At 43.8% G+C, this 25,759-nt stretch overlaps 1 long non-coding RNA gene across 1 annotated transcript in view; it reads left to right on the top strand.

Moving 5' to 3' along the window:
• LOC129059137 (uncharacterized) overlaps positions 1-25,759 on the top strand; it is a 57,831-nt gene that overhangs the window by 12,610 nt on the left and 19,462 nt on the right. Inside the window, exon 2 of the long non-coding RNA XR_008524868.1 lies at positions 20,141-20,278. This is a non-coding gene — a long non-coding RNA (uncharacterized LOC129059137). The remainder of the gene's footprint in view (positions 1-20,140; positions 20,279-25,759) is intronic.

Raw genomic sequence — 25,759 nt, 5'->3', positions numbered from 1 at the left:
ACCAATTTGAATATTTCCTTCCTAGCTTGTGCCTGTATTAGCAGCTTCTAGTTGGAAATCCTCTCCTAAATGAAGTTTCCTTTCCTAAGCATTGTCAGTTTCTGTGTGAAACTTGAGGCTTTAAGGAAGCCTGACATACCGTGCATGTTACAGGAACATGCTTTCTATTATAAAAAACATTGGTATTGTAATAGCTACTACTGTCTGTTATTTTAGCGCTTTAACGTTAAAGCCAATCACCCAGCAGAATAAGAGATTCTGCAATGGTGAGAATTTCGTATTACATAAAATGTTAGAATACTCAAGTTGATAATGATAACGATGCCCTTTATCTAACACGGAGCACAAGGGGATCACTACATAAATATGAAGTGTGTGTGTAGAATTGGAGTGACCACTTTTGGGAAGTTTTATTTCACTTGATTTGATACAATCTTCATGGCCTGTTGTAACAATCCTAAACCACCTGAACTCATTTCTGTTAGTGGATGTAATATAACTGTATTAATTTGAAGAATAGCTATAATAACAAAAGGTGCTTCATTATTTAGAAGGTATGAGTTGGGTGGTACTTTTAAAACAGCATTTGTTGTTTCCCCAGTTCAGGTTTAACATGAATTAGTGGCCCAATTAGCCCTTTGTTATGAAGTAGGTCTTTGTGAAAATCAGGCCAAATTTAAAATGTATGTGCGTGTGCACATGCAAGAGTGCCAGCGAAAATCGTACAATTGAGCCAATCTCAGAGATTTCATGAGTTTTATTAAGCGAATACTATAAATGCTTTGACCACATGAAGAGAATAGTAATCATCTAGTTATTCTGGTTGCTGCTTCCAGTCTCAAGAATGTATTCACAGAATGTCTTCTTGCAAGGGAGTCATCCAAGGCCCAGGAGGACTTGACTTTCCTCCTGCCCCTAAGGCACATCACTCACAGCCTGAGGACCAGACCTGTGGACAGCAGGGAGAGGAGGAGGTGAAATGGGTTATCCTTGGCTTTGTCAGTTTTTCATTTTCCTTTTATTCCTACCCACCCCCCGATTCCTAATCCCTCTGTTTTCACAAACTCCCTATCCTGTACCCCATTTCTTCTGGGTCTCATGCTTATCCAGCTGTTCAGCAAATCTCCAGTTAACTTTGAATCTGATAACTTATTAAGCAAGATCAAAGTAATGTCTCTGATGGTGGAATTTCAGGCAGATGGTGATGGGCAATTGGACTCAGGACAGGTGATTGGAGCTAATTTGAGAAAGGAGTTTTGGGCCCTTATCCCTCCCAATCTATCTACCCTTAGGTTCTAAGAGCGAGAGGTCAAGAATGTTAGAAATATCCTTTCATTCCTGTTTTTGCCCATCACAAACCTCACCAAATCAAACCCCACCCAATGCCCTTAAAATAGATAAGCCAGAGATATTGGCTTAATCTGATATATCATTCTCCTGTCAATAAAATATTTTTAATACCTATTAATAACTTAGAGCTCATTCTACAGTGACAGATAAAAGTAACATTTTAAATCAGATCAGATAGAAGCACTGACAACACTTAATAAAATGTTTCTAAGCAACGGGGTAAAAAAATCAAAGAATTTCAATAGAGCTGACATTAATAGAATAAAAAAGAATCCAAAAATAGCCTCTTTTTCTTATAAGCAATTTGCTCTGGAAGGTAAAACTAACTCCTTCCCAAAACTCAGCCTATTGAATAATAATGTTTTTCCAAACATCTGACATATAGTCTAACATGGAATGACCATGTAGTAGCCAAGGTTTAATGTGTATCAAAAACTTGGAGAGTAAGCACTGGGAAATAGCAATAATTTAAATGCACTGGCCATATGATATGCCCTTCTTCAACCATTGGTTATTAGCATCACTTACAAATAAAAAGGAATGCTTAATATTCCCCTTTATGTATGCTTTGGGCCCATCCAGGTAGAACTTTTGATATTCCACTAGCTTTGTCAGCAGGATAGACTGATTTCTAGAGAGAAATGAGTGTCTGTAATAGACCCAAATAAGTACTTAAAAGATTCTAGTCTAGAGGAGAATATGTAATGTATTTGTGTCACCCTAATGTCCCAAAACCCAAAGCCCTTTAATACTTGTAGATCAATTTTCCCACCACTGCCTCTTTGAAATTATAACTTAGAAATCAGGGAACAGTCTCATTAGCTTATCCAAGAGATAAGGACAGTGTGTGTGAACAGTCTGCAGAGAAGGCATGTGGCATACAGATGCATATTGTCTGCTCTCTTTTACTCTGCACGTCCACAAAGACACACACACACACACACACACACACATACTCCCCCCCCACACACACACAGGCTTAAGAAAGAAAAAAAGGAGGCCCCTGTGCTGGTCATTGGTCTGATTGACAAACCAGTATTGGTTACTTTGATTTCTCCATTCCTGCTGCCAGTTGGAGGCAGATGGAGAGTCAACGTAGGGGGCATGTGCATCATTTTATTGGAGAAAAAGAAGTTTGTGTGACATACATACATACATGCAGGAAACATTTTTTTTGAGACAAAGTCTCGCTCTGTCGCCCAGGCTGGAGTGCAGTGGTGCCATCTCTCTTCACTGTAACCTCCACCTCCTGGGTTCAAGCGATTCTCCTGCCTCAGCCTGCTGAGTAGCTGGGATTACAGGCGCCTGCCACCACGCCTGGCTAATTTTTGTATTTTTAGTAGAGACAGGGTTTCACCCCGTTGGCCATGCTGGTCTCATATTCCTGACCTCAAACGATCTGCTGGCCTCAGCCTCCCAAAGTGCTGAGATTATAGGCATGAGCCACTGTGCTCAGCTGGAAGTATAATTTTAAGAGTTGTTTACTTAATGATTACCCACTTTTTAGAAAACTCACCAATGTCTATCTATATCTCATCTCTATCTATCTCTATCTCTATCTCTATCTCTATCTCTATCTCTATCTATCTCGTATGTCCACTAAAGCTCACCAGAGATCATTTATAAGATTAAGTGCTCAGGACTTTGTTCTGGCCCAAGTGATTGCACACCTCTGCCAAAATAAGCTTGATTTTTCTCCCATGTTATGTCTTTATATACCCCATATACAAATTCTAGAACTATTGTTTTGCTCTTTTAAACCACCTTCAATGTTCAAGATGATCAAAAATTAATGCATTCATCTGTTTCCACGTCTGCTTGGTGGGCATTTCTGAGACCAGGGCTTGACGTCATGGTTTTCATTGTTTCTATTATTCCCATCACTTTCTATGTAACTTAGTGAAAGTGTAAAGTCATCGCAAAGTGAAATGTCTAAATTTATGGAAAATGATTAGCACAAATTCCATTTAAAATTACTTCCACAAAACCCGAAATTAAGCTGCCAATTTCTCCTACCATTTTTCTGAGGTAGCCTATTATAGTGTGCCCCCAACTGTCCTTCAACCATTATGTATCTTAAGGTTCTATAATAACTACACAAGGAAGTCACAGATGTGAGACTAAAATTGAAAGCAAGGTTAATATTCTTTTTCTCAGCTTCCATCCCTAATACTCCATTTGCTGATCTAGCCATTTTTCACTTTGATAATGTAATGGTGTTTTCATTGAGACATATTGCCTCCATTAATGCTGTCCTGCCTGACGTCAGCATGTATATATAAAAGGCACTATACCATGCAGCAAAATATTAGGTCAGTTACAGCCCATGGCAGTAAAAAAACAGCACTGAATGGATGGACAAATGAAACTGCTTCTAATTACATACTGTGCTTCATCATTGAGAGTCAAACTACAGAGATATGTTTTGCATTGTCCTAGATTAGCCTTAAAACAACTATGTCGATGAGTCAACTAATTTGGCCTCACCTAGGAAGCACCCTGCAGATGAAATGGCAGAGCGTGCGTTACCTCCCTTGCTTGCTTCTTCAAGAGTCCAGGCTCTTAATTCATCATTTAAGAAGAGTCTCAGAAGTGGCACTGAACCATAAAATACTATCTCCAAGCACAGCGTTATGGAATAGTGAAGAATGTTGAACTAAAAAGCTAGAGACTTGTTTTCCTGTCTGCCTCAGCCAATAACTAGTTAGGTTAACACAATTTACATTACACGTACTGCCATTTCAGACGCCCTAAATGGCTCTCAGTTGTCATACAGATCAAAGTCAAGCTCCCCATGTTGCCTTTAATTTCAGCCACTGTTCTCTCTAGTTGTCTGAGGGTGACCTGGCGCCTGGCGAGGTGCTCAGGCTGAGCCTCACAACTTGCATTTGAATCCTGGGTGTGCCACTGATCCACTGCGTGCCCTTGGGCAAGTTACTTAACCTCTTTGGGATTCAAGTTTTTAATCTGTAATTGAGAGAGAATAACAATAGCTACCTTGTAGGGCTGTGATGAGGATTGAGTTGAAATTGTCCTGTCCTTAGTATGATACCTGACAGAGTAGGTATTATGTGTTTGTTAAAGAAAAAGTAGTCCTTTCACTTTAAATTCCAACTTTAACCTATCTGCTCCACAGTTCTTTTCCAAATGAGTAACTATGGTTTGGTTCTTTCCCAAACCCTATATATGGCTTAAGAATCAATGGACAATTATTGAGCTGAGTTAGCAGTTCAAACATGCTGATGTATTCAAGGTGTCTGGGACTTATGAGACTGGTTATCCTTTGATGCTTGATCCACTTCCTAGTTACCCCCTTGTACTCCTTCTTGTATTTCAGTATTCCCTGTGTATGTACGTGTAAGCCTAAAAGGTGACGTTCCCTATGAAGAATCATTTCTCTTTCACCCCACTTCTCCTGGCAAACTTTTGTCCCTCTTTCAAGATGCATCCCAAACATCACCTCTTCAGTGAAGTCTTCCCAATTCCCCAAGTTACTAAGGCACTGTCTTTTCATAGCAGTTTTTTAAATGGCCACAAACTTCTTTTAGAGTCCTCCCATTGAGAGTTAGATTATATGCCCCTTCCCCTTGCACCTGGGTGGGCTTGAGGTTGCTTCATGCAATAGAGTATTGCAAAAGTGATACTAGTGTTTTATGAGGCTGGGTCATAAGAAGTGACGTGGTTTTCGCCTTATTTGCTGGGATACACGCACTTGGAGCCCGAGGCTGCCATGCTGTGAGGAAGCCTGGCTCTGTGGGGAGTCATGTGCACGCACTCCGCTCAGCAGTTCTGCTCATTGTATCTTCCCAGTTGGGGTCCCAGACATCACAAAACAGAAAAAAGTCATCTCTTCTCTGTCTCTTCTGTGCCCTCTCCAAATTCCTAACCCACCAAGTCTAGGAGAATAATAAAATAATTGCTTTATGCCAGTAAGTCTCGGGCTAATATGTTACACACTGAAAATAACTGGAACAATTTTCTATGATTCCAAAATACTTTGTTTAGGCCGAGCACAGTGGCTGACGCCTGTAATTCCAGCTACTCGGGAGGCTGAGGCACAAGAATCACTTGAACCCAGAGACAGAGGTTACAGTGAGCCAAGATCATGCCACTGCACTCCAGCCTCAGCAACAGAGCAAGACCTCGTATCAAAAAAAAAAAAAAAAAAAAAAGACTTGGTTTATGCAAACATTATAGCCCTCGATTACATTGCAGAATAATTTTATTTGTCCTGCTCAATGGATTGCAAGCTCCCCAAAGGCAGGAAGTCTGCTTTATTCATCTTTGTATACCTACTGCCAACCATGGTGCCTGGCACATGACAGATGCTTCACATATGTTTGTCAAATAAATATGTTTGTCATATATGTTTGTCTATATTTGAATATATAGATGTCAAATAATATTAGATGAAATTATTTTAAAATTATAATATAACTTACATTGCCGGGCACAACAGTGGCTTCCTCCTGTAATCTCAGCATGTTGGGAGGCCAAGGCAGGTGGATGGCTAGAGCTCAGGAGTTCAAGACTAGGGTGGGCAACATGGTGAAACCCTGTCTCTACTAGAAAAAATACAAAAATTAGGTGGGTGTGGTGGTGCATGCCTGTGGTCCCAGCTTCTCTAGAGGCTAAGGGGTAAAGATCGATTCAGCCCGGGAGGCAGAGGTTGCAGTGAGCTGAGATTGTGCTACTGCACTGCAGCCTGGGCTATAGAGCCAGACTTCGTCTCAAAAAAATAAAAAATAAATTTAAAAAAATTTTTAAATTTTAAAATTATAATTTAAACTTATAATCACCAGAAATTTTTATCCAGTGCCCCAAACTCCATGGATTCTCAGAAACCCATACAATGGCTGGCAGTGCTTGTATATCTGCATATACATTTAACACACGTCACGTGAGTGTGCACACGCATTTTGTGTGCATTTGTTCTCCCCAGACTCCTCACCCCAGCCTCACCAGCATCTACGTATTATTGGACTAATCACTCAAAGAGATCCCCTAACTTGGGCTAGCTTACAGAAATCCCTTTATTTTTCCCTGCCACATAAATCGTGCCTGCACATAAAACCCTCCTTGAAGTCATTCCTGTTGAATTAGCACAGAACATGACAAAGAGCTGGCCTCTGCCTTCCAAACCAAGCCAGCGGTAAGCCTATAGGATTCTTAATAGGTTCTTTCATGGGATAGCCACACATCCTTTAACCAGCAGTGGCTTGCACATTCTTCCTTGATTGTCAAACACTTTATTTTTATGCAGTTTGAATAAGCCAAGAAAGTAGAGTTTTTGTTTTCATTGCCAGCTTTAGCTGACTATATATAGATACATATTATATGCTCACACAGATATGTGACATATATATGTATATTCACACCAAGTTTTCTCCGTCGGGTTAGCAGCCTGATTTGGCTCCACTCTGGAGCTTAGAGCTCCTGGTAAGACTTCAGGGAATGCTGTTCACTTGCTCCTCCATGTGCTATAGAGGAAAAATCTGTGCCAGCCCTGCTAAATGCCAGGCAAAAGCTTCATTCTGTCTTCATTTATTTTATTGGGTTTGAGGTGAATCTTGATTTAGTTTTCACGCAAACCAATTATGCCACCTTTCAAGTGTCTAATTTTGTAAACAGCATTTCAAGAAGCCACATAAATCAACAAGCCATGTAAAAAGGCCGAGATTAAAGTACACATGAAATTTACCCAGAACTGAAATCAAAGACTCTGAGATTAGAATTGGTGGAGGGATGATCAACTGTGAACCACATAAGTGGGAGATGGGATTTTTCTAGGATGAGACGGTGCCTGGGAGACCACACTATGGATGGTAGTGGGCCAAGAAGAAACTGGCCATTAACCTGTCTGTAGGCTCTGACATAAGAAGAATTCGGCCAGGCGCAGTGGCTCATGCCTGTGGTCCCAGCACTTTGGAAGGCTGAGGCAGGCAGATCACTTGAGGTCGGGAGTTCGAGACCAGCCTCACCAACATGGTGAGACCCTGTCTCTACTAAAAATACAAAAATTAGCCTGGTGTGGTGGTGCACGTCTGTAATCCCAGCTACTTGGAAGGCTGAGGCAAGAGAATCAGTTGAGCCCGGGAGGCAGAGGTTGCAGTGAGCCAAGATCATGACACTCTACTCCAGCCTGGGTGACAGAGCAAGACTCTGTCTCAAAAACAAAACAAAACAAACAGAAAAGTGTCCAGAATAGGCAAACCCTCAGAGACATCGTAGATTAGTCCTTTCCAGAGACTAGGGGGTGGGTAGGAGGGAGGTGACTGCTGCTGGGCAGGGGGTTTCATTTTTGGGAAGTGATAAAAATGTTCTTTTTTTTTTTTTTTTGAGACAGAGTCTCGCTCTGTCACCAGGCTGGAGTGCAGTGGTGCAATCTCAGCTCACTGCAACCTCCGCCTCCCAGGTTCAAGTGATTCTCCTGCCTCAGCTTGCCAAGTAGCTGGGACTACAGGTGCCCACCACCACACTCGGCTAACATTTATATTTTCAGTAGAGACGGGGTTTCACCATGTTGGCCAGGATGGTCTTGATCTCTTGACCTCATGATCCACCCGCCTCGGCCTCCCAAAGTGCTGGAATTACAGGCGTGAGCCACGGCGCCTGGTCAAGAATGTTCTTTAACTGAGAATGGTGATGGTTATAGCTCTGTATATTGCACACCTGAAAAAGATAAATTTTATAGTGTATGGATTACAGATCAAAATACTTCATGGCTTCAAACAACAACTCACTGCTATTTATCACAGTTTTTTGGATGACTGGGTTCAGCTGAGCAGTTCTCGTATGGGTTCTCTCTGAAGTTGCCGTCAGATGCTGGCTGGGGTGACAGTCACCCAAGGCTTTGACTGGGCTAGATGTCCAAGAGAGCTCGCTACATAGCTGGCAGTTGACGCTGGCAGTTGGGTGTTGACCAGGGCAACCACACATAGCCTCTCCATGTGACTGGGGCCTCTCACCAAAGTGGCAACTGGCTTGTCAGAGGGAACCAAGAGGCAGGAAGCTTCCAGGCCAGATGGCACAACATCATTTCCACCATGTTGTGTTTGTTAAAGGAGTCACAGATCCTGCTCACATTCAAGGCAGACGTCACAAGGTCCCATTGCAGAAGACCATGTGGTTTCGGAGATATTACTGTAGGCATCTTTGGAAAATACAATCTGCCATGCTATCCTAAATGTCAAGTTGGAAATAATAAGATCTGCAGAGTGTCTAGTCTATTGCCATGTATAATAAAGAACTGGGGTCCTATAATCATATCCGTGACAATCTCTGTGTGAATAACCTCTTCCCTATTGTATTTAGAAATAAACTCATCCAGAAACCTCAGTTGTCTCTGCAGGGCTCTGGAGGATGGAGAGATGATGGTTTCTGGGTTCCCCGTCTATGCAGGGTTTAATGATAATGGGTCTGGGAAAAGGCACTCAACATTATATCCCACCACAAGGTCAGCATCCTCAAGCACTGTGTTCTTATGGCTCCAAACATCTACAGGTATTTCCATAAAACCTTTGCTCGCCACGCCTCTATGCAAGTTCTAATAGGTTATACTTCAATAAATCTCTTTTTCTTTGCTTCCCGGATGTTAGCAGGGAAGAAAGAAAGATCTACTAAGACTAATCTAAGTAGAATTCCAATTCAGTGAAGTAAGATACTTAGGGTCACATCAACATTCACCCCAAGTTTATTTTACTTGCGTAATCATAATGCTGGGCTAAAAATACACTAATAACATGCATAATGAATAAGGAAACTCGATATTGGTAGGCTTTGGCTGTTACAGTAAAACCCGTTTTCTCCCATGAATCATTTATTCAAATGACCACCCTTCTTTACAGTCCATCTCCTAATCTATACACCAAAATTTTGGCCAGCCATGGCAGCTCACACCTCTAATCCCAGGGCTTTAGGAGGCCAAGGCTAGAGGACCACTTGAGGCCAGGAGTTTGAGACCAACCTGGGCAACATGGTGAGCCCCATCTTTACAAAAAACTTTTTAAAAATTAGCTAGGTGTGCTGGCATGCACTTGTAATCCTAGATACTCAGGAGGAGACAGGAAGATCTCTTGAGCCAAGGAGTTTGAGGCTGCGATGAGCCAGGATCATGCCACTGCATTCCAGCCTGCATGACAGAGACAGACCCTGTCTTTAAAAATTAGATAGATGATAGATAGATAGATAGATAGATAGATAGATAGATAGACAGACAGATAGGTAGATGATAGATAGATAGATGATAGATAGATAGATAGATAGATAGATAGATAGATAGATATAGATAGATAGATAGATTAGATAAAACTTTAATTCTGATCCCACTGCTCAACTGAAACTGTTCTCTATGTGGTCATCCAAACGGTGATTATGCCAAAATATTTAAGAATGCAGGAAGGGGCCCTCACAGGTGATCCTAGAGTGTGGGCCACTTCCTTTTGCATCTACTCTTGCTCTGTCCCCTATATTCCAGCCACAGTGAACTACGGTGAAATAGGCCCCAAACATCTTTCCTATCTGCAAGCCTGTGCTCATGGTGTCCCCTTCACCCAACATCCCCTTCCCATGTCCATCTACCTGTTGAACTTGACCTTGAGGACCGGTGCCAATGTTACTTCCTTTTTGTACCTCTCCTAGTCCATTTCTCCACCATTCCATCAATTGCTCCTTATCTATGTTTTCTGTATTTTATACACACCCTTATAATACCATTTATATCTAATTTTAGGTATTTATCTGTATTCCTTCCTCTCACATTGCATTGCACGCAAAATGATCGTGATTACTATTTGTTGAACTCATGCCTCCTAGCTTCCCTTAGAGTGAAAGTAACTGTCACCACTTTTTGTCCACCTCCTCTTACCCAATCTCAACGGGGAAGATAAACATGACGGGGCAGAAATGCTAGGAGAAAGTCTGCTCTGCAGCTTAGCAGAAACCCAGACACTTAAAAGTGAACTGATCTCATGATTTCAGGAAGCCTAGCAAAAAATAAAATTAAAAAGTGAACTGAAGTTCATGCGAGTGATTGTGGTGAATGCAAAAAGGAAGTGGGATGATTTTTATAGCTTTTACTAGAAAAATAATGACAGAAACCTGAGACGTGGCATGGTGAAGGGGGAAGTCAAAGAGGTAGGAGGCTCTCCTGCCCTGTTTTGAGTACTCTCTGGAATGGCGTTGACCAAATTGCATTGACCATAGAGCCGAGTTAGTGGCTGTTATGTTTTCTCAATGTTCTCAAGATATGTTTTTTCTTCATGATTACTTTAAAAACGTAACTTCTAAGACTATCTCAGTAGTAGAAATCATTTTGGCAGAAGAGAGTAGAAAAATAATCTAAGTATGTATTGCCTGTAGTTACTAAAGTACTCACGCAAAAACCCAACCCACTGAGGTTTTTAAACTTTGATATGTGTCAGGCTCACCTGAAGGGCTTGTGAAAACACTGATTGCAGTGCCTTACCCTGAACTTAGTAGATCTGAGTTGGGACCCCAAATTCATATTTCTCACAAGCATCATCCCAGGTGATGAGGATTTGCTTACCTGAGGACCTCACTTTGAGAACCAGTGCTCTCATTCATTCATGTCTCATGCTGTGACCTCAAGGCGGGGTCACACAGGTCTTCTTTCCCTGATCTGGACACCTCCTCCTAAACCCTCCCTTCCATCTCAGTCTAATGGGGTGTGAGCCCACGCAGTGAGTGTCAAAAGTGCCCAGGAGGCCTGGCGCGGTGGCTCACGCCTGTAATTCCAGCACTTTGGGAGGCCGATGTGGGCGGATCACGAGGTCAGGAGATCGAGACCATCCTGGTTAACACGCTGAAACCCCGTCTCTACTAAAAATACAAAAAAAATTAGCCGGGCGTGGTGGCGGGCGCCTGTAGTCCCAGCTACTCGGGAGGCTGAGGCAGGAGAATGGCGTGAACCCGGGAGGCGGAGCTTGCAGTGAGCCGAGATTGCGCCACAGCACTGCAGCCTGGGCAACAGAGCAAGACTCGTCTCAAAAAAAAAAAAAAAAAAAGGGCCCAGGAACACTGCATCTAAAATAACAGAAATGGAGTTAGAAAGTAGAGAAGTGAGGAAAGGCACATATTTATTACTAATTGATAAAAAAAAGAAAAAAAAAAACAGGCCAGGTGTGGTGGCTCACGCCTGGTTCATGTTCCCTAACAGAGGCTGAACCTAGGATAGGGGAGGCTCCCTGGAAGCAATAATAACCTTAATCCCAGCACTTGGGGAGGCTGAGGCAGGAGGATCACTTGAGCCCAGGAGTTTGAGATTAGCCTGGGCAATATGGTGAAACCACGTCTCTACCAAAAAATAACAAAAATTAGTAGCTATGGTGGCATGCACCTGTAGTCCCAGCTACTCGGGAGGCTGAGGTGGAAGGATCACCTGAGCCCAGGGAGGTGGAGGCTGCAGTGAGCTGTGATTGTGCCACTGTACTGCAGCCTGGGCAACAGAGTGAGACCCAATCTCGAAAAAAAAAAAAAAAAAAAAAAAAACCATGCATTCTACATCCTACAAAACCAAATTTTACAGTCTGTCAAGGATAAGGTATTCTTTCCTTTGAGCTCTTCTGCAAAGACTTAAAATTATCTCATCCACAGTTCTGTTTGATTATTTTAAAAAATATATTGCCCTTACCCAAATGTTTTGCTAATCCTCCCATCCCGTCCCTTCCATGTAGCTAAAAACAATGCAGAAATGCTTGGATAAGAATATAATGATCTGGACTGATTCTCGATATCTGGGTTTTTAAAAAGAAGAATATACTGATAAAAATAATTACAGATATGCATTTGACTTTCTTAACTCCGTATCTACTAGGGTCACTTTGTGCACTGAGATTCAAATAAAATTGGTTCAAATCCCCAGCTCATTTATTGTGGGAAATCCTCTGACCTTCCCAATGTGTCCAGGGACTTCACGGGCTTATGTTTTTGCCTAGTCACCTCTAGCTACTATGTTCTCTTCTACTCAATTCTAAATCTCTCAGGCCAGGTGCAGTGGCTCATGCCTGTAATCCCAGCACTTTGGGAGGCTGAGGCAGGCGGATCACGAGGTCAGGAGTTCGAGACAAGCCTGACCAACATGGTGAAACCCCGTCTCTACTAAAAACACAAAAATCCCAGCTACTTGGGAGGCTGAGGCAGGAGAATCACTTGAACCTGGGAGGTGGAGGTTGCAGTGAGCTGACATTGAGCCATTGCACTCCAGCCTGGGTGACAGGGCGAGACTCCATCTCAAAAAAAAAAAAAAAAATTCTGTCTTATTCCTTGCTTGTTGAATTTAACACTTGACTTGCATGGTCCAATCACCAAGTGGGGCATATGGCTGTTGAACATATATTTCCTCCCAAACACTATTCCTTTAAATTTCTGTTCTACTGTGGGCCCTGCTAAAGATTTGTGGTTAACAGTAGGGGATTATGTAACCTCACAATGTAACTTAAAATTCAATATTAGACTGCTTTTTTCTTTTTTATTTAATTTTATCATTTTTGTTTATTTATTTATTTTGAGACAGGGTCTCACTTTTGTCACCCAGGCTAGAGTGCAGTAGTGCCATCCTGGCTCACTGCAGCCTCAACCTCCTGGGTTCAAGTGATGCTCCTGCTTCAGCCCCATAGGTAGCTGGGACTACAGGCCCATACCACCATGCCTGGCTAATTTTTGTATTTTTAATGGAGACAGGGTTTTACCATGTTGCCCAGGCTGGTCTTGAACTCCTGAGCTCAAGTGATCTGCCTGCTTCAACCTCCCAAAGTGCTAGAATTACAGGTGTGGGCCACCGTGCCCCGCCTTAGACATCTGTTTTTTAAACATATAAAAAAGGTTGTCAACATAGAAAAAGCTAGGGGGGAGGTGTGGAGCCACACACAGTAGAACCACTCCTTTGAACTCTATCCATATGTGGAATTGTTTTACCTTCAAGATTCACTCATTCATTCGGCAAATATTTATTGAGCATCTACTATGAACTGGGCACTGTGAAAGACAGTGTAAGTGTAGACACTAATAAGACAGAGTTGTGTTGGAGACAGACAAATGAGAAGGTTAATACTGTAGACTGTGATGGGTTCATGTTCCCTAACAGAGGCTGAACCTAGGAGAGGGGAGGCTCCCTGGAAGCAATAATAACCTTAAGCTGATTCTTCAAGGGTGATTTGGAAGGAGCCAAGTAAAGAGGAAAGAACAGATAAGGATAGGCTGGAGAGTTAGACTAGGACCAAATAACGAGCCTCCTGAAATAGCATGCTGATGGATTTGTACTTGTAAAATGTAAATTACATACAAAAATTAGCCGGGCGTGGTGGCGTGCACCTGTAATAGCAGCTACTCGGGAGGCTGAGGCAGGAGAATCACTTGAACCCGGGAGGCAGAGGTTGCAGTGAGCTGAGATCATGCCACTGCTCTCCAGCCTGAGCAACAGAGCAAGACTCTGTCTCAAAAAAAATAAAAATAAAAGTAAATTATAGTGCCTGGCACAAAGTAAAGTTCTCAGCAAATGCTTGTTCTTTATTACTTATCCTATGGGCAATAGGACAGATTTTAAGTGGTGTGTGTCCATGTGTCAGGGTGAGAGGGTGAGTGGGGAGGTGTGTTGACATAATAAGATTTGCAGGTTGCAAGATCCCTTTGGCTACAGGGAGGAAAATAGGTTGTAGGAATCAGTATTAGAAGTAGCAAGGCAGTGTAAGAGCCTGATAGAGTGATCTGGCAAAGTATGATGGAAGAGAGAGTAGAAGAATGGCCGTAGAGAAGGAGAAAGAAAGTGGTAGAGTGGTATAGAGATAGGGATGGGGTGAGGGAAAGGTGGTGTCAAGGATGACACGGAGTTTCCCAGCTGAGCAAATAAGTAGATGGTGGTGCCCTTCCCTGAGATAGAGAATTGCTGGAAGAAGACGGGTGCTGAAGAAGAGGGGAGAGGGTGGTGGGGAGAAATAGTGCTTTCTATTTTTTGAAATGTCCAGCTTTAATGCCTGTGGGTCATGCAGACAGCTGGGCATAGACTGAAATTAATGAGGAAATCTGGACTAGAAACATAACTTTGGCAATTTGGCAGCCTTTAGAGAGTAATTAAATCCGTGGGAGTGGAGGAATCACCCTGAAGCAGTCCTAGGGGAGAACCCTGATGGTCACCTTTACCTGGAGGATGAACAGAGGAACTAGAGAGGCAGAACAAGACCAAGATTCCAGAGAAGCAGGAAAAACACAAAGCGCACAGGCTAGAAGCAAGGAGGAGAGCATTTCAACAAGACAGGGTGACACATTTTGCTGGAAATTCAAGTAAGATTAAAAATTTTTTAAATTCCCTTTACTATTCCCTCAGCCTCGTTGAGGCTACGATCTGCCCTTATGGAAATCTTCTCTTTAAGCTCTGTTCTTACCATGTTTGCTTATTCTTGACCTCATTTGCCTTCTTACATAGCTTAAATCCCATCATCAGCCCATATCTAAAATTCTTGGCCAGCAGTTCTAAAACGATTCATGTGAAACAACTTAAGCTGACTCTGTCTGCTGTTAATTTTCCTTTTCTCTCCTTATTTTCACTTTAATCACCATCTATGGCATTTCCCATAGTATCCGTTTCAAATATTTTCCATTTTCATCAAAGCACGAATTCCTTCTCAACTCTCAGACTCAGCAAATAATCCCATCTCCTACTTTATGGGGAAGAAGGAGGTTCATTGGTATGAGCTTTTCTAGAAATTTCCCTTCTCCGTACTTCAAAACTTCTCTCATCTTCTCCTATTTGCTCCCTTTTCCTATATGTTGAAAACAAAAAATTCCCCTTTCCAAATCTAACTTACATGTAACCTTAACCCCTGTCTACCAATTGTCCGCGACCTCTCTCTTAAGATTGGTTTTCTTTCTATTCTCGCCATTGCCTTCCAGACTATTATCAAACTTCAGCCTTCTGTGGTAGGCAGACTCTAAGATGGCCCCATAATTCCTGCCTCCTGGTGTTCCTGACCGTGTACGTCCCCTCATAGGTAGGACCTGTGATTTGCTTCTAACAATTAGAATATGGCAAAGGTAATGGGATGTTACCTATACTGTTATATAGCCGTACGCAGCTAATTCACCCTGTATACCTAAAACAATCCTTCCCCAAAACTGTGCTCTCAAACATCCATTGTTCTCTTTTTCCCTTTTTTATAATATTTCTTTTCTTTTTTTTTTTTTTTCCGACAGAATCTCCCAGGTTGGAGTGCAGAGGCACGATCTCAGCTCACTGCAACCTCCACCCCTGGGTTCAAGCGATTCTCCTGCCTCAGCCTCCAGAGTGGCTAGGACTACAGGTGCACGCCACCACGCCCAGCTAAATTTTTGTATTTTTAGTAGAGACGGGGTTTCAGCATGTTGGCCAGGCTGGTCTCGAACTCCTGACCTTAAGTGATCCACCTGCCTTGGCCTCCCAAAGTGCTGGGATTAAAGGTGTGAGCCACTGCATACAGCCTGTATAATATTTCTTGAAAGGAAAAGAATCTATATTAGCTACATCCACATTATTATCATCTATCCTGTGATGAATTTTAAATAGACTCAAATTTTTGGCTCCTCCCATTGAGAAGTGGAGTCTACTCCTCCACTGGGTTGAACTTGTGGCTTCCTTTTACTAACAGAGTGTGGTTGAAACAATACTATGTAACATCAGAGACAGACTTAAGAGATCAACTGCTTTGACTTTTATGCACTTGGAACAGATCTTCCTGGAATCCCACCACCATGCTGTGAGAAACTCAACCTCATGCATAAAGTGTGTGCAGGGGATAACTGAGGCTCTCTGGTCAACAGCCCTAGCTGGGTTCTCAGCCAACAGGCAGCACTGACAGCCAGTCAGGTGAATGAGCTATTTGGGATGTTTCTGTGCAATCAAGCCTCCAGATGACTGCAGCCTCCCAGTGCCCCAGCCAACACCACTTGGAGCTGAAGGACCACCCAGCTAAGCCTAGAGCCTAGTCAATGCTTGGAAATGTGAGAAACAATAAATGATGCTACTACTTTCTTCTTCTTTTTTTTTTGAGACGGAGTCTCACTCTGTTGCCCAGGCTGGAGTTCAGTGGCACAATCTCGGCTAACCACAACCTCCGCCTCCTAGGTTCAAGCAATTCTCCTGCCCCAGCCTCCCGAGTAGCTGGGACTACAGGCGCATGCCACCATGCTAGGCTAATTTTTGTATTTTTAGTAGAGATGGGGTTTCACTATGTTGGCCAGGCTGGTCTCAAACTCCTGACCTTGTGATCCTCCCGCCTTGGCCTCCCAAAGTGCTGGGATTACAGGCATGAGCCACTGCGCCCGGCAAATGACGCTACTATTTTAAGGTGCTATGTCTGGGGTTGTTTGCTAAGCACCACTAGGAAACTAAACATTCACTTTTCATCCTTACCTCTCTGATGAAGCAGTTCCTTTCAAGAACAGTAATCTTAGTCTCAAAATTTAGTAATCTTTTTTGTTTGTTTTTCTTTCTTGACAGCTCCAAGGCATATGATACTAATGAAATTCTTTTAGTTTCTTCATGCTTTCTTCTCCTTTCATTTCTGTAACATCCTCCGGGACTCCATTTCTTCCCCTCATCCCCTAGATTAAATGTTCCCCAAGGTACTGTACTTGGACATTTCTCTCTATGCCCTCTTGCTTGATAGTCTCATCCAATCTCATTGTTTTAAATATCACCTCTACGCAGGTAATGTTCAAATCCTTTAAGAGGCACAATGATTAGAAGCTCAAGGTCTGGAAATGGGCCAGACAGAGTTTTAATCCTGGATCTGCCAATTACTAGCCATGTGACAATGAACGAGTGGCTTAACCTCTCTAAACCTCCATTTTCTCTTCTCTTAAATCTGGATAATAATTGGATCTTGCTCGTAAGAATATCACTTCAGCCTGCCACAGAGTAAGTGCTCAGTCAGTGCTTTTCAGCATTTTAGTTTCTCATATTACTGCTTCCATTAGAAAAATGATAATGCCAGTATGCATTCTGGGATAAATGGAAGTGGCTGCTCAGGCCAAAGACAATTGGTCTGGGGGCTTTGGCCTCTCCAGCCCCTGCCCAGCCCCCACCCTAGTGCATAATCAATATTTGGGCCCATCAGCTCATTACTGGCACACCAAGGGGAAGCTTTACAGGCAATGGTAGCAATTATCCTTGTATCTGGCCCTGATCTCTCTCCGGGGCTCCAGGCCCACAATAATAACTCTCTGCTGGGCACTATCCCCCCACATTCATCTCCAAACCAGATGATGATTCTCAAAGTGAGGTCCAGGGTCAGTAGCATCAGCACCACCTAAGAACCCTTTAGAAATGCAAATTCAAGCCCCAACACAGACCAACTGAATCAGCAACTCTACAGATGCGCCCAGCAATATGCATTTTAACAAACTATCCAGGTAATTCTGATGCAGGCAAAAGTTAGAGAACAAGTGACCTATAGTGATATCAACTCCAAGGACCAAGGATGCTCCTCCGGCTTTGCTTCCTACTTGGGTTAATTGGTTCTCCTACCCTCCCAGCTACCTGGACTCATAAACCGCCCATTCATTCTTGACTTTTCCATCCTGCCTCCCTGCTGTATCTAGTCAGTCACCAATCCTGTCTTTGCCTCTAACAAAGTTAGTCATTATTCACATATTTCTTTCTTTGTATCTTTTTTTTTTTTTGAGACAGAGTTTTGCTCTTGTTGCCCAGGCTGGAGTGCAATGGCACGATCTCGGCTCACCGCAACCTCTGCCTTCCGGGTTCAGGCAATTCTCCTGCCTCAGCCTCCCGAATAGCTGGGATTATAGGCACCCACAACCACGCCCGGCTAATTTTGTATTTTTAGTAGAGACCGGGTTTCTCCATGTTGGTCAGACTGGTCTTGAACTCCTGACCTCAGGTGATCCACCCACCTTGGCCTCCCAAAGTGCTGGGATTACAGGCATGAGCCACTGCGCCCGGCCTCACATGTTTCTTTCTTGGCTCTGTTCCCACAACCACTCCCGAGGAAGTGCTGGCCAGTTTCTCTCAAACCAATTCATTTAAAAGCCAATTTGCCTGTGACCAATTTCACTAACAGCCAGTTAGGATAAAGCAAATTCATTTAAAAATTAATTTCATGCAGATAAATTGGCCCATTATTTTCTTTATGACTTCTACCACTTCTAAGTTTACTAAGTCTTTACCGCTCCAGATGTTATAAATCTACAAGTATCTAATTCTATTTGTCCAGTGTTTTACACTTTAATTTTTTTGCACTTGACTCTTGAATTGTCTGGAATGTGTTTTGGCTTCTGAGTGTCAAGCGAAGGTCAAATTGCTTGCCTGCTTACCATGCAAAGCAGAAAGCTCCTCATTTACAAGTCTAAGTTCTGAGCTCTCAGCCATTACAACTTTATTCCCCTCACGGCCAAGCAGAAAGATCAAAGACCATACCCAGGAAGGCTGAAGTGCTGCGATTGTTGTTTCACAAGGGCGTGATTGTCCCACTTTCCACATTTTGTAGCAGGACAAGCCGCAGACAAAACCCCTCAGACACCGAGTTAAAGAAGGAAGGGCTTTATTCCGCTGGGAGCTTCAGCAAGACTCACGTCTCCAACAACCGAGCTCCCCGAGTGAGGAATTCCTGTCCCTTTTAAGGGCTCACAACTCTAAGGGGGTCCGTGTGAGAGGGTCGTGATCAATTGAGCAAGCACGGGGTACGTGACTGGGGGCTGCATGCACCGGTAATTAGAACGGCACAGAACAGGACAGGCATTTTCACAGTGCTTTTCTATACAATGTCTGTACTCTATAGATAACATAACTGATTAGGTCAGGGTCAGGGGTCGATCTTTAACTACCAGGCCCAGGGTATGGCCCGGGCTGTCTGCCTGTGGATTTCATTTTTGCCTTTTAGTTTTTACTTCTTCTTTCTTTGGAGGCAGAAATTGGGCATAAGACAATATGAGGGGTGGTCTCTTCCCTTAATTTGACTGACTTCCTGGGAAGAAACATACTTTCTTATTAGCATCTTGAAATGAGCTTACTTGCAAGAAAGTAAGGCCAGAAGTGTCCTTGGACAAATTAGCTTTTAAAATCCTTAAATGTTCAAAAATTAGTATAAGGAAACGACAGAACCAGCGTGGGCGAGGTCTGGGCATGGTGGGCAGTGTCATCATCTCACCTTTATTTCTTCATTTTTTTAAAAAAATAGGCTGGACATGGTGGCTCACTCCTATAATCCCAGCACTTTGGGAAGCCGAGGTGGGTGGACCACCTCAGGTCAGGAGTTCGTGACCAGCCTGGCCAACATGTGAAACCCCATCTCTACTAAAAAGACAAAAATTAGCCAGGCGTGGTGGCACACACCTGTAATCCCAGCCACTCGGGAGGCTGAGGCAGGAGAATTGCTTGAACCCAGGAGGTGTAGGTTGCAGTGAGCCAAGATTGCACCACTGCACTCCAGCCTGGGCAACGAGAGCAAAACCCCATCTAAAAAACAACACCACAATAATAATGTAAGGAATCTAAACCTTCTAGATATTCCCTTCCTCTGAGGCACTTTCTCTCCCTGCTTTTCAACTGCCATTGTGGCCCGAGGAAAGGCAGGACAGAGAAGGAGGAAATGGGGAAGGAGAAGTGACTGTCAGGTAGGAGATGGTGGGCCCACCCCTTCTGCCCCCAGAGGATGAGGCAGGGACTGGAAAGTATAGGGGAAAAAAGTAATATCTTTTCTCATTCAATGCTAGGCTCATGGCTAAGACTCAAATAACAAAAATCAGATTAACAAGTGAGTGCATACAGATTTATTTAATATAGGTATTATGTGACACGGGAACTTTCAGAAAATGAAGACCCAAAGGAACAGGAGATCTGTGGATTTTCATGGACAGTCATCTGTGGATTTTCAAGGACAGTCATGCAGAAGCATACTTGGAGAACGGGGATTATCTTGAGGTAATGAACTCGGGGGTGGGAATTTAACAAAGCCTGCTTGTTCACATTCCTCTTGGCCTTTGTGCATGACATTCCTTCCCTCTGGGCATAGGGCAGGACACCTGTCATGTGAGGATTTTCAGGGGAGGAGGGTAAGGTCGGACAGTGACCTTCCTAGGTTTTAGGACTTGCTTCAGAGAAGAAGGGCAAGAAAAACGTGAGGTAGGCTGGGCGCAGTGGCTCACGCCTGTAATCCCAGCACTTTGGGAGGCCGAGGCGGGCAGATCACTTGAGGCCAGGAGTTCAAGGCCAGCCTGGTCAATATGGTGAAACCCTGTCTCTATTAAAAATACAAAAATTAGCCACACGTGGTGGTGGGTGCCTGTAATCCCAGCTACTCGGGAGGCTGAGGCAGGAGAATCACTTGAGCCTGGGAGGTGGAGGTTGCAATGAGCCACAATTGCACCATTGTACTCCAGCCTGGACAACAGAGCTAGACCCTGTTGAAAAAAAAAAAAAAAAGAAAAGAAAGAAAGAAAAAGAAAGAAAAGAAGGAAGGAAGGAAGGAAGGAAGAAAATGAAAGAAAAAGGTGAGATAGCCTTCCTGTTTCTGCTTTTTCAATTTCCAAGGTGCCATATTTTGAGGCAGTATTTCCTACACCACTTCAGGAGCTAAGAGTTTGACACATTTGGGATGACGGCTCCCTTTCTGGTGTCTATCCGGAAGGGGTGTACAGCATCACATAAAAAGGAGGGGGAAAGCCAAAAACAGAGGGCTCCATGTGGGGAAGTCTCCTGTATGGGCTGGCTCCAGGCCACATGGGCAACTGTAGAACTACAATAGGTTTGTTGCCTGATGTACCCAGTAAGTCAATACTCTGAGACTCCAGGTTGCAGCAGAGAAAGAGGTGTAATCTCAGGTTCGCTGAACAAGGAGATGGGAGGAAACTTCACATTCATCTCCCCAAGGAGTGTGGGCCTAGGGCTTTTTGGGGATTTGGAGTGGGGTGAAGTGTGGGGATCATTGTGTCACACACGTCCGTGTTAAGAGACCACCAAACAGGCTTTGTGTGAGCAACAAGGCTGTTTATTTCCCCTGGGTGCAGGCGGGCTGAGTCCGAAAAGAGAGTCAGTGAAGGGAGATGGGGTGGGGCCATTTTATAGGATTTGGGTAGGTAGTGGAAAATTACAGTCAAAGGGGGTTGTTCTCTGGCAGGCAGGGGTTGGGGGGAGGGGTCACAAGGTGCTCAGTGGGGGAGCTTCTGAGCCCAGATGAGCCAGGAGAAGGAATTTCACAAGGTAATGTCATCAGTTAAGGCAGGAACCGGCCATTTTCACTTCTTTTGTGATTCCTCAGTTACTTCAGGCCATCTGGATGTATACGTGTAGGCTTGGGCTCAGAGGCCTGACACATTGATTGGTTGAAGAACGCAGGGTGAAGTCATGGGAAAGGGATATGAAGAAGCTGTATCCTTATGTGGCTCCTGCTTCTCTGTAGGAGTTGTCAAACGGTTGCTGGAATTCCGGGTCTGAAAAATATCTTAAGTGATCCTTAAGCCAAAGCCTTATGATTCTAATGTCAGAGATTCTATCTATAGAAACAACGGGGGATGCAAATGGTCAGGATCTAGTGCCACATGATTTTCGGCAAAAAGGAAGTGTGCAAAAGAGCAGCCTGATTAATACTTATTATATTCCTGTCCAGAACCCTGCGTGCAATTCTTGTCAACCTGGTAGGGACGGCTTCAGCTGCAGCCAAGGGAAAGGGACAGGAGCACCTGGTTAGACACAGAGAGTTTTGGGGACCTGTCCCAAGTTGCCCCCAGCTCCTGTGTGACATGAAGGAAAGTTCTTTCTCACCCCAGAATGGAGAGGAAGGCCACTGCACCGAGAGCAGCAGGCCCGGCCTGGGAGCTGTCATGGCTGGAGAAAAACACGTCCCTCCTGAAGAGGCCTCAGAGATTTGACAGAAATGCAGCTAAACTCAGAGCAATTTCTAGAACTCCTAGGATCCTGTGGGGTCGCATTAGCAGGGGAAAACCACCAAGGGCTGTTGTAGCCAAGAGCCAACCAGAAAGAAGTTTCTCACGTTTACCTTATGGACACCGGCCAAAGGCCCTGGGGCCAGCCCAGAGCAGCAGCCCCCCATGGACACCAGGAAGCTCCAGAGGACAGTCAGAAGGTCTAGATGAGAGCCCTCTTCCCCTGTGGACACCATGTCACACTCCCAGGTCCCTATACCCAGAGAGGAAGAAAAAGGATATTGAACATTTTCCTAAAATGACTGTTTAAACCTGTATTAGTCCATTCTCACGGTACTATAAAGAACTGCCTGAGACTGGGTAATTTATAAAGGAAAGAGGTTTAATTGACTCACAGTTCTGCAGGGCTGGGGAGGCCTCAGGAAACTTACAATCATGGCAGAAGGGGAAGGAAATGGGTCCTTTTTCATATGGCAGCAGGAGACAGAAGAATGAGTGCCCAGCGGAGAGGCAAGCTGCATATAAAAACATCAGATCTTGTGAGAACAAACTCATTATCAGGAGAATAGGACAGGGGAAACCACCCCATAATCCAATTATGTCCACCTGGTCCCTCCCATGATGCATGTGGATTATGGGAACTACAATTCAAGATGAGATTTGGGTGGTGACACAGCCAAACCATATCAAAACCTATAGGTACAGAGGGGCTGATTAAAAGGCTTGACTGTGCCCCCACCTCCACTGTCCATCACCACTCAGTCGGGTGAGGGAGGGTGAGGAAGATTATATCATTATAGAAAATAAAGAAATACATTTTCTTTGCCTTCTTAGTAGATGTGTGCAAATAGCCCCCATTACATAATAAAAAGAAAATACAGTTAACCCTTGAACAACACAGGTTTGGCTGTGGGGGTCCACTTATACATGGATTTTCTTCCTCCTCTGCCACCCCTGAGAGAGGAAAACCAACCCCTCCTCTTCCTCTTCCTTTTCCTCCTCCTCAGCCTACTCAATGTGAAGTTGACAAGGGTGAAGATCTTTATCATGAGCCACTTGCACTTAATAAATAGTTAATATATTTTATCTTCCTTGTGTTTTTCTTCATAACATTTTCTTTTCTCTAGCTTACTTTCTTGTAAGAATACAGCATAAGATGCATATAACATGCAAAATATGTGCTGATTGATTGTTACCAGTAAGGATTCCAGTCAGCAGCAGGCTATTAATAGTTAGTGGGCAGTCATAAGTTATATATGGGCCAGATGCGGTGGCTCACACCTGTAATCCTAGCACTTTGGGAGGCCAAGGCAAATGGATTGCTTGAGCTCAGGAGTTCAAGACCAGCCTGGGGAACACGGTGAAACCCTAACTCTACAAAAAAATACAAAAATTAACCAGGCATGGTAGCACATGTCTGTGGTCCCAGCTACTTGGGAGGCTGAGGTGGCTTGAGCCTGGGAGGTAGAGGTTGCAGTGAGCAAAAATTGCACCACGGCACTAAAGCCTGGGCAACAGAGTAAAACCCTGTCTCAAAAAAAAAAAAGAAGTTATATATGGATTTTCTAATGCAAGGATATTGGTACCCCTAACTCCTGCATTGTTCAAGGGTCAACTGTACATCCAAAAGCCTTAAAAACTCATAAAGGTCTGGAAATTTCCTACCATAATTTTTTTCTTTTTTTTTTTGAGATGGAGTCTCGCTCTTTCGCCCAGGCTGGAGTGCCGTGGCACGATCTCAGCTCACTACAAGCTCTGCCTCCTGGGTTCACGCCATTCTCCTGCCTCAGCCTCCGGAGTAGCTGGGTCTACAGGTGCCCACTGCCAAGCCCAGCTAATTTTTTTTTAAGTATTTTTAGTAGAGACGGGGTTTCACCATCTTAGCCAGGATGGTCTCGATCTCCTGACCTCATGATCCTCCCGCCTCAGCCTCCCAAAGTGTTGGGATTACAGCGTGAGCCACCGCGCCCAGCCATTTCCTACCATTCCCTCCACAAACAGGGCCAACTTGCATTACTTTTAAGTTTATTAAATATTTAATAAATAAAAACTAATATTTATAAAGCAATATATAATGTATGAAAAACAGGAATTTAATAAAAACCAAATACCCGAGGATCTGTTTGTAAAAAAGGGCACGCCCATAACCCTGAAGACCATCCCAGCCCCTTTGTTTCTGCAGAGAAACTACCATCCTTGGTTTCGCATTCATCGTTCTCTTGTTTTCTCAATAGTTTTACTACATATTTTTGTTTCTCTAAACAATATGTCATTCAGCTTTGCAGGGTTGTTTTTTGTTTGTTTGTTTGAGATGGAGTCTCGCTCTTGTTGCCCAGGCTGGAATGCGATATCACAATCTCAGCTCACTGCAACCTCCACCTTCCAGGTTCAAGCGATTCTCCTGCCTCAGCCTCCCAAGTAGCTAGGATTACAGGCTGTTGGTTGTTGTTGTTGTTGTTTAAACTTTATATAGAGTCTTTGTTGTATGTATTCTTTGGGTCAGCATTGTGCTCCTCAGATGCTCCCATGTGGTTGTCAGCAACTCTAATTCATTCATTTTTCACTGATTAGTCTTCCAGTGCATCTAGACCACCATTTAGTCACTCACATTTGGAGTCTCCTATTGTTAGTTATTGCCAACAGTCCTGATCTGAACATTCTTGTATGGACCCTGGACTGCACGACCCAAGAGTTTCTCTAAGGTAAATATCTAGGCAGGACCAGCTGATGCTATGAAACCTGTACAGACATATAGGCTCCCCATGCTTAGAAGGACCCTATGCTTTGGAACTCTACTGTCTCTTTCTTGAAATCTTAATTTAATTTAATTTTATTTATTTATTTATTTTTTTTTTTGAGACAGTCTCGCTCTGTCACCCAGGCTGGAGTGCAGTGGCGCAATCTTGGCTCACTGCAACCTCCACCTCCAGGGTTCAAGTGATTCTCCTGCCTCAGCCTCCTGAGTAGCTGGGACTACAGGCGCCCACCACCACACCCGGCTATTTTTTTTTTAATTTTTATTTTTGAGACAGAGTCTTGCTCTGTCGCCCAGGCTGGAGTGCAGTGGCGCGATCTCAGATCACTGCAAGCTCTGCCTCCCAGGTTCACGTCATTCTCCTCCCTCAGCCTCCTGAGTAGCTGGGACTACAGGTGTCTGCCACCATGTCCGGCTAGTTTTTTGTATTTTTTTTTAGTAGAGATGGGGTTTCACTGTGTTAGCCAGGATGGTCTCGATCTCCTGACCTCGTGATCTGCCCGCCTTGGCCTCCCAAAGTGCTGGGATTATAGGCGTGAGCCGTCATGCCCGGCCATACCCAGCTAATTTTTGTATTTTTAGTAGAGACGGGGTTTCACCATGTTGGCCAGGCTGGTCTCGAACTCCTGACCTCAGGTGATCTGCCTGCCTCAACCTCCCAAAATGCTGGGATTACAGGAGTGAGCCACTGCGCCCGGCCAAAATCTTAATTTTTTAATAAGCGACTTTGCATCTTCATTTTGCAGTGGCCCCCACAAACAATGT

The sequence above is a fragment of the Pongo abelii genome, chromosome 3 (genome assembly GCF_028885655.2).
Source record: "Pongo abelii isolate AG06213 chromosome 3, NHGRI_mPonAbe1-v2.0_pri, whole genome shotgun sequence".
In the NCBI taxonomy this organism is placed as follows: domain Eukaryota; kingdom Metazoa; phylum Chordata; class Mammalia; order Primates; family Hominidae; genus Pongo; species Pongo abelii.
The sequence above is the reverse complement of the archived record's forward strand: the minus strand, read 5'-3'. Positions and strand labels throughout refer to the sequence as shown.